The 9,910-nt window shown below is 45.8% G+C and overlaps 1 protein-coding gene across 1 annotated transcript in view; it reads right to left on the bottom strand.

Annotated features, from left to right (window-relative positions):
* PRKG1 (protein kinase cGMP-dependent 1) overlaps nt 1-9,910 on the bottom strand; it is a 286,803-nt gene that overhangs the window by 224,363 nt on the left and 52,530 nt on the right. The gene's annotated exons all lie outside the window — the stretch shown is intronic.

The following is a 9,910-nucleotide window of genomic DNA, read 5'->3' as shown; positions in this document are numbered from 1 at the left end:
CATCCATCATCCATCCATCCATCCATCCATCCATCCATCCATCCATCATCCATTCATCCATCATCCATCCATCCATCATCCACCATCCATCCATCCATCCATCCATCCATCCTCCATCCAATGACATTAAACAATTAAATATCATTGTTTACATTTTCCTAATTTTCCTTAGTCGGATAATTATGTTTCTGGGCAATTTGGGAAACAGGAATGTTGTGAAATAAAGACTTAATTTGCTTAATTTGATGTACCTGTCCCATCCCTATTTCCCAGCAAGAAGGAAAGGCCTCTCCTCAGATTCCAGTGGCTCTGTTGTTCCCACAACTGCAATTCCCTTTGTGCAATTAAATTCATTAAAAGCCACACATGGATATATCCAATTCTCTTAACTTCCACTTCAGGGAAGAACAGGCAAGAGCTGGGAGAGCAAAAGGCTGAGCAAGGAGTGTCTGGAAGGGTTCATAACAAAAGTAAATTTGCATTAAAATTTGAAACCTGGAAGATTTTGGTACAAGTGGCCACATTTTCTCTTTTCCAGAGAGAAGTCAGGGAAGATTTACTGCTCCAACTCCATGCACTCTTATCTCCCCCACACACACTGACAGGAGCAGAATTAGGAAATAATTGAAACTCCATTGCAGAACAAGAGCTACAAACTCCTGATCAGCATCAGCAACATCAACCCCACTGAGGGGGAAAATAAATATTTCCACAGCAGCAGGCACAGATTGTTTTACCTCTCTTGATCGTGGAGCTGCTCAGCCAAGACTTGTTAACAGCAATGCATTCCAAGGAGCCCAATTTCATCCCAGACCACCCTGATTTTTCTATCTTTTATTTTTCTATCTTTTATTTGTGTTGAGCACATAACTCCAAGGGCACAGATGGGTTATGGAATCAAGGTCACTGTTACACTTCTAATTTATGACTTAAAATGGCAAAGGAGGGCTGACAATTTCCTTACATTTAGGAACCAATTAGGAGCAATTTATTACAGATAATTTCTGAGGATTGCCACGAAGCTGCTGGTAGGGGGAGGGGCACATTAACTCACTGTTTACACACTGTTTACTTACAGTTTGTCCCTGCATTTCCTCTCTACAAGCAGCTCTTCAGAGCGCCTGAATTTGTTGGAACAACACTGCAGAGTTGTAACCTACCATTGATTTTTACTTAACCCATTTCCTACTGGAATTGTTGCATTGGAAAACAAACCTGCATTTTCTCCCGAGGTTTTTGGGTTCATTTATCAGCCTGGTTCATCCCAGAGATTTAAGCCATGGATTAGACATACAACTCCTAAATCTGTCCATAATTTTGAGGGGTTTGGTTCATTTCTGGCCTGGTTCATCCCAGAGATTTAACCCATGGATTGGACATACAAACCCTAAATATGTCCATAATTTTGGGGACATTGCGGTTTTTGGGCACCAGAAATTCCAAAAGGACCGATTTGATTCAGTTCATGGAAGCTGAGGAGCTACTGGAACCCAAATTCCACATTCAGGAGGGGCAGATCCACATGGAAACGGGGTGATGGAGCTGCTCAGGGCCAAGAAGGCGCTAAGCCCTGTCCAGCCCAACTGAGGATATTCTCCCTCAGGCTATGGGAATGGGTGGAAAGCTGCACATGGAAGCAGCAAGTCCCAGAGAGCTGGGACTGCTTGGACAGAGAGATTTGGAAAGAGAAATTTAAGATCTGGATGGACTTGTGGGATCTACCCCAGGCCATCTCTCCCACCCTGCTCAGGACACTGGTGCAGGACTGTGCTGCTGGCAAGTCACAGGGCTTGCATCCCAACCATAACCAACCTGAAATATGAAATTTTGGGTCAAACTGGGACACGGGAATTCTGGATTTCACCTTTTACCAGAGGCAGCACCAGGGCAGAGAAGATTCTTCCTGCAGGTGAGGCCACCCGGAGCCCAAAGCCAGGGATTTGTGTTTGACTTGAGAACTTCACCAGCACTCTGCTAACAGTTTGTTGTCCCAGTTTAATTGAGCACGAGCACTTAACATTTACTTTTCCCAGGCAATTGAGCAGGGAAAACTCAGTGCCACACCCACACAAACTCAGCAGATCCCAGTACAGCCAGCCAGCTACAGTTTAATGGGAACAGCTACAAATGTGGCACTGCCATCCCAGCAGCTCCACAAGGAGTTCCTTGCTCAGAAGCATAAGAGAGGACACAGGGCAGCCCCCACAGCAGGTGACACAGAGAAATTTGGTAATGTTGGGAAGGAAACCTTCCCTGGCAGGGTGGGGAGGTTGCTCAGAGAAGCTGTGGCTGCTCTTAGATCCCTGGAAGTGTCCAAGGCCACATTGGATGGGGGCTTGGATCACCCTGGGACAGTGGAAGGTACAGCAGTGTTGGAATCCTGGTTGCTGAGAACTTTAGACTTTCTGTGCTGACAGGCACTGACCCCCAGTGGAACACTGCATTTGACCTGAGGCCATGGAGAAGCTTCCAGAATTGAATAATAGAATTCAATTCTATCTGAATGAATGATAGAATTGAATTCTTGCTATAATCTGGGATTGTGGGTGTGGAGTTTGAATAGAAGTGTGTAATATCACAAAGTAAAAAACTTCAAGGTTTTATAATACAGTAATATATATAAACAAGATGGAGGTTTTAGGGCAGAGGCTGGTCCTTCTTTTTTACCTTCTTCTCCACCTTCTTCTCCATGGGTTTGGGTGGTTTTGTGTAATTGGATAAAAAAGTCCCCATTGCAGGCCATGGGTGGTTGGTTATTGAGTTAAAAGTAAAAATAATTCAGGTGTCATTTCTTAATTAAACAGTTTATCCTTAAAACGCCTTGTAAAGAAAGAAATACTACCCCAATTTTTTAGTTTGTTAGAGGGAAGTGCTGTAGAACTCACAGTTTGTGAGACTGTAATATAGATAAGAAGTAATAAACATCTGAGTCCAAACAAGAAATACCATGTCACACATTTAATCCCGACCCTAATAAAAAACAAGTTAAAACTCAACACAGCAGCTTCTACTCAAGACAAACTTTGGGAGAAATTCAGCCAGAGGAATGGATTTGAGAGCTTGGGATCCTTTCTGAGGCCTCAGGCACAGCCCTTGCTCATAGTGTGATGTGTCTAATCACACCCAGCTCTCACTTTAAAGGATACCAGTGCCAAATTCTTTAACTCCCAGAGCCAAGCTCTTTGGATTATCAATGAGGAACCAGGATAACCAAGTTTTTTGACTCATGGAGCCTATTTGGAGCCGAGGGAAATTATAGCAACGAAAAAAAGAGCACATGGCCACACAGGGAGCTGTTTTTCCAGACTGCCCTCCACCGCTCAGAGGTTAATGCAGCGCTCTCCAAGCCCTGCTCAGAGGTGGAACGTGGCTTTTCAGGCACACTCCAATTTGCCATGATTCCCCTGGCACTTAGAGAGTCACTGATCCCCCAGCTAATCCTGCAGCACAGCCCTGCAGGACAAGAAACAGTGCTGATAGTGGAGGGTGAAAATCAAAGCTGAATTTGTGCAGTTTGAGGGGGCTTCTGGTTAAAAGCTGCTCTTAAGGAAAGGATCCTGACAGGCTTTGAACTTCCCTATCCAGGAAACAGAAGGAAGAAAAGAGATTTAGGCTGCAGGATGATCTCTGCTGTCTGGGAGCATTTACACACAGGGGCTGCTGAGGCAGGAAAGCATCAAAATATGAGGGAGATTTGGGGCCTGAGGAGGGGAAAAAGAGCCAGGGATAGAGTTTGGAGTAGGGTTGGGGTTTGAACCCTGCCCAGTGCCAGCACTAAACCACCACTGACACAGAGCTATGGCTGCATTTGAGCCCTTCTTTCCCTGTGCCTTCCACTGCTGCCCACACAATGACAGTGCCTCATTTTCCCAAGGGAATCACCATTCAAGTGATCCCAAAAGACCTCCAAGAACATCAAATTCTTGACTGAACACCACCACATCAAATAAACCACAGCACAAAGAGGTATGAGGAGCTGCAGCTTTTCCTCTGGGTTTTCCTTCCCCACTTTTATGGAGCTGTAATTCCCACCACAGTCCCAAGGATGGGAACCGTGTGTCTGTGACAGACTTGAAACTCTGTCACAGCACCCAGTGAGAAAGGATGGGAGTGGGATTTACAAAATAGCTTCTCTGCCAAGTTCAGACACAGAAAACATCACCACAAGGAACATTTTTGATGATTGAGCCTGGAAGGCAGGAGGTATCCTGGAAGGAGAACCCATGGAAGTATGAGGGGCAATAGGAGACACAAGTTTCACACAGAGCAATTCCCAAACCCCAAGAGCTCTGCCTGCTCCAGCTGATGACAAATCACAATTTAAGGAGAAAATCAGGCAGCTCCATTCCTACCAAACGCTAATTCCGTGCAATAGCTCTCCCTGACAGAAAAAAAAAGAAGTAAAAACCACGGCGGGGTGGTTGTGAAGTGATGCAATCAATCCGCATCTAAGTGGCACATTAACAACCACAATTACCAGTTCATCTTTCCCAATTTGTGTGTGCAGATTCTTAAAAGTCAGAGCTGGAGCTGCGCACATCTTTTAAAGGAGAGGGAAATTAGGAGATCCTGCGTAGGCAGCCCTTCTCTGGGGGTTTGGTTTTGCACCATTATTGATGAAACACAAATTCCTGAGCCCTCACATTTTGTTATTTTGCTGGTTTTCCATTGCCAGAACTCCTGCTGGGCTTGCCAGTGGGAGGCACAGGAAGAACTGAAGTGAGCAAGAGCTGCCTTGGCAGCAATGAGGAGCCAGGGGCAGCAGCCTCCAACAGTTCCAGGTTTCACTGATGCTCTCATACTCCACAGACATCTCCAGATCTTTGGGGACAAGCCCCAGGATGCTTTTCAGTGCAGCAAACCAGCTCAGAGAAAAAGGATGGTGAAGGGGAACAGAGAATCATGGAGTGGTTTGGGGTGGAAGGGACCTCAAAGCCCATCAACTACAATAATGCTGTTTTAAATTTTCCATCTCCAGGGTAAAATCATGTTGGGGAGGTGCCACCACCCCTGCCATGGGCAGGGACACCTTCCACTATCCCAGGCTGCTCCAAACCCTGTCCAACCTGGCCTTGGACACTTCCAGGGATCCAGGGGCAGCCACAGCTTGTGTAGAAAACTTGCTGATACTAATTTGAAGCAGTTCTGAAAGCTGAGGGAATATTTTGTCTTGTCTTGATTCTCTGTTCCCCTTAACCCTCGTTTTTCTTTTGCTGGCAGGCAGCACCAACCTTCAGAGCCTGGACTGGTTTTCCCTGGCAAACCCTACCTCTGTTTGCCAATCAAGTGTGTTTTAGCCAACACGACAGCTAAATGATGTTTTTTGCTTTTGTTGCTTTCCTATTTGGAGAATTTTCCAAAGCCCCATTTGGAGAATCTGCCAGCTCTGTAAATATTGTGTGTGCAGAGCATATGTTGTAATAAATACCAGGATATACATTAAGGGAGAGCACACATTAATGGCTGCTTTGTTATTCTGCTGCCTGAGGTGGAATTTCATCTCCTGCAATGCCAAAATTTCACCCTCCATCCCCAGCTGTGACAGGTTTTTGCCACCTTAGAGCACCAGAGACCACTGCAGAGCACTCCAGATCGTTTCCCAGCTAAGCTATTTGACCTAAATTTCTTCCAAAATATGATTAAAAGAGAGAAGTTTTAATTTTAAAAAATCCTATTTGTGCTTTATTTTGTTAAGTACACATTAATAATAACTCACAAATCCCAGCTCCCCAGTGAACAGCCCTGCATGACAAGGCTGATTCATGGATACAACAGGAATTTTTTTAATTGTGTATTAAATACAGAAGGAACCAAATACAGCAGAAGACCCAAATCTTGGCCAAACCTCCCAGAACCTTTCCATGGCTTCTAACCCCATTAGAGCTGAAAGATCATGGACTCATGGATTATTTTGGGTTGGAAGGGACTTTAAACCTCATCTCACCCCACCCCCTGCCATGGGCAGGGACACCTTCCCCTATCCCAGGCTGCTCCAAGCCCCATCCAGCCCAGCCTAGCAGAGAATTGTTGTTTTTCAGACTCCAAACCAGCACTCTGGTCACAAGCAGGAATTCAAGAACACATCTTTCATCTTCCTGAAGGATTTTGTGAGCACTGCAACTGCCTCAGGCTGGCTGAGACGTTCCCTGCACCACGCAGGGATCCTCTCACCTCCCTTCCCATCCTCTCACTTTTCCCAGATAATAAAACCTCTGGGAATTCAGGCAAAGAGGTGCCCACAAATCAAGGCCTGCCATTTCTTCCTTTGGCTGGTGACAAACAGCCCCATGAGGAAAAGGAAAAAAGCAGTGTCTGCAATAAAACCCTGCCAGCTTTTCTTTTCCTAAGGCTGTTTGTCATTCTTCAGGGTATCCGAGAAATGAGCTCAAGGAATTTGATCAAAATTGCTAATTTTGGAGCCAAGCACATCCCAACTCAACACCTGGGAAGTCTTTTATTTTCCCTCTTAAACAGAACCAAGAGTTTGCCTTGAATCACAGAACTCCAGAATGGTTTGGGTTGGAAGGGACTTTAAACCCCATCCTGTTCCATCCCTTGCCAATCTGCTTCCCTGCTGTCTCACACCCAATTTTCCTCTGGAATTAAAGTGGTGAAGGATCCATGTGGGAAACAAAGGTGGGCACCTGCATGGCTGCCCTTGCAGGGGGAAAAATAAAGAAGTATTTTTTAACAGACAGAAGCTGTCCCCTGAAATGAGATGGATGAATTTACTCCCAGAGATTGATGAGAGAAAACTCATAAATAAAGGGAGAGAGGGAAATCTTCTGGGAGGGTACAAGAGCACAGAAATCCAGGTCTGCACTCCACAATCCCCTAAGGGAATCCCTGCCTGGGGTCTGCAAACCAGAGGGATTCCTGTAGGAACCCCAGCTCTGCCTCTGCTGGGCATGGGCACACCAGGAATTCCTGTCCATGAACTCCCATTTGGGTGGGATTGGGAGCCTGGAGACTCCAGCTCTGCCCCACCTTCAGGAGCTCCAGCCACAGGGATTTGCTCTGTATTTGGGCAAAACTCCCAAAATGAGACCAGTGATGAAGCCTGAGGAAAGTTACACATGGAATACCTCTCCTTTCCTTGTGTTCTGAAGAGCGGAACATAAAAATGCTAAAATCCCAAGTGGGTTCCTCATGATTGATGCACTGATGAGTTGATCAAACAGTGCAAGGACTTCTTTATTGCTGTAAATGCTGATTTAACTCAGCACATCAGCAGCATTTCCTTGATTTATTTTCATCTTCATAAAACAAAAGATTTAAATTATTCCTCTTTTAATTGCTGTGCTTAAACCAAACACGCAGCCTTAGAAAGTAACAGGTAGACACAGAAAGACAAAAACAATCCCTTTTTTGGCCCTGATTAATTTTAGCCCAGCTAATTACAGGCAATTACACCCAGCTGAGGAACTCCTGGGTGTTCAGGGGACAGTGGCTGCAGAGACCTTGTGTCAGTGGTACCCAGAGCTCTGTGCAGCAAAAAGTTCTCCAACCTCAAAACACATGGAAAAGTGAAAAGACAATTAAACCAGCCCTCAAATTACCTGAAAATTACTCATTTTCTGTCTTCTTTTATTACTGCAGAGCACCCAGCAGCTTTTTCAAATGTTGCCATGAACCAGGTCCTTAAAATCACAAGCATTAAACCCAATAGACTCAGCCAAAGCCAAGAGCAGCAAAATCTTTCATGTTTTTTTTTTTCCCCATATAGCTGTCATAAATCAAACATTTTAACGTGACTCCATCAAACAAAATGCTTGAAGTGATGTTCAGTGTGTCTGAACGACCTTTGGATTTGAAGATGGCCACAGGAGAAGCACCAAAATACAGATGGGCTTCCCCCAGGAACAAGGTCATGGGCTGGAGAGAGGGCAGGTTCAACAGAAAGAAATAAAATTATGATTTCTCTCCTTGAGCTTAGGGAAATAAAACCTTCAATTCCAAACTGCATTTTACTATCCCTGGTGTAGGAAAAATCCCAGCACGGACCAGTGCCACACACAGATACAGCCCAGGTAATCACACAGCCTTTTTCCAGCCACACCATCCAGATGACAAAAAGCTGAGTGAGTCTCAGAATCCCAGTGTGGTTTGGGTGGGAAGGACCTTAAGGTCCATCCCATTCCACCCCCAGGGACACCTGCCACCATCCCAGGCTGCTCCAAGCCCCATCCAGCCTGGCTTTGGACACTTCCAGGGATGGACACAGCTGCAGGATTTACCCTTCCAAGCCTCCCCCAAGCCCATTCCAGAAAATTTCTTGCCATTTTGGCACAGGCTCTCCAGTGCCCACATCAAAAGCCATTTGTAACTTATTACAACACTGCCATTCACTGTCACATCTACTGCAGGTGTTCCAGCTTCGGCAGATCAGGTTCCAGGGAAGCAGGTGACGTTCCTTTAGGATATAAGAAATGAGCTGTCAAAGCACAAGCAGGGATCCTATATTCACAGGGCTCACAGTATGCACAACTCCCACTCAGTGCTTTGAACTTCAGTTGTGTTGGAACCAGCCTCCCTCGTCAGAAACCTTTCATTTCTGCGGGGCTCACAAGGAAAACACTCCCGATTCCAACCCAGATCCCTCAGGATAAGTCACTTCTCTGATTTTTGACTGGATGCAAGAGCAAGATCAGAGGTTTGCCAGCCCCAAATCTGCCTGCCTTGTCATCTCCTCGACTTCAAAACAAGCCCACAAAGGAACAAACACCACACACGAGATCCTGGAGGCAGCACTGACTGAGGGTGCTGCAGGCACAAACCCCTCCCTGCTCAGCCCGTCCCTTTAGAGGGAAAGAGAAAACCCAAAACTTGGGATAATGGGAAAAAAGGAAGAGGTCAGAGGAGATGTAAGGAAGGAATTGTTCCCTGGGAGGGTGGGCAGGCCCTGGCACAGGGTGCCCAGAGCAGCTGCAGCTGCTCCTGGATCCCTGGCAGTGCCCAAGGCCAGGCTGGACAAAGCTTGGAGCAGCCTGGGACAGTGGAAGGTGTCCCTGCCCATGGCAGGGGTGGAATGGGATGAACTTTAAATTTCTTCCACCCCAAATCATTCCATGATCAGACCTACATGGTTCTACCCAGCTCCTGCCTCAATCCCTGGTGATCCCTGGCTCAGCAGCACCCAGAGCCTGCTCCAGCATCCCTGAGAGGAACAGCAGATTTATCTTTACAAACAAGCTGTGGGTCTGCTGGTAGGTAAAACCAGAGATAAAAGAAACAATGTGAAGGATTCCACTGATTGATGAATGAAAAAAGATATTTGCTTTTACAAATAAACTGTAGGTTTGCTGATAAATGAAATTAGACATTGAAAAATGAAGGAAACAATGGGGAAGAAAACCCCCTAAATTCCATAAGAATTAAAAATGAAAAGGGAGGGTTAAATATTGGAGAGAAATCTTTGGTATCAGGTGTTTTGGCAAGTCTGAACCTCTCAAGTACCTCAGAAATGGGGGAAGAACCCTAAATTCCATAAGAATTAAAAATTAAAAGGGAGGGTTAAATATTGGAGAGAAATCTTTGGTATCAGGTGTTTTGGCAAGTCTGTACCTCTCAAGTACCTCAGCCAATGGGGAAAGACAGAAGGGAAATGTGGCTGGGAAATTGGGATAAAAAGGAGGCTGCATCCTCCAAAAATTGGAGAGATCTCAGGGGAATGCCCCATGGCCTCTCCCTTTATTCCAATAAAGTAAAAGGACTCCTCTGTCTCCTTTTTGGACATAAATCTCTGATGTTTGTGGATTAATTTTCCTAACATCCCTGACTCAGCTCTCCAAAGGACGATGGAGCTGCTGCTCCAGAAGCCCCCTGCAGCAGGTAATGACAGCAGGTACAAATTACCTGCTCCTCCAAACCCACTCCCAGACTGGGAGGGATCCAAACCCCCCAGAGCTGC

This window comes from Geospiza fortis, unplaced genomic scaffold (genome assembly GCF_000277835.1).
Source record: "Geospiza fortis unplaced genomic scaffold, GeoFor_1.0 scaffold284, whole genome shotgun sequence".
In the NCBI taxonomy this organism is placed as follows: domain Eukaryota; kingdom Metazoa; phylum Chordata; class Aves; order Passeriformes; family Thraupidae; genus Geospiza; species Geospiza fortis.
Note: the sequence above shows the minus strand (reverse complement) of the source record. Positions and strands in the feature narration are given on the sequence as shown.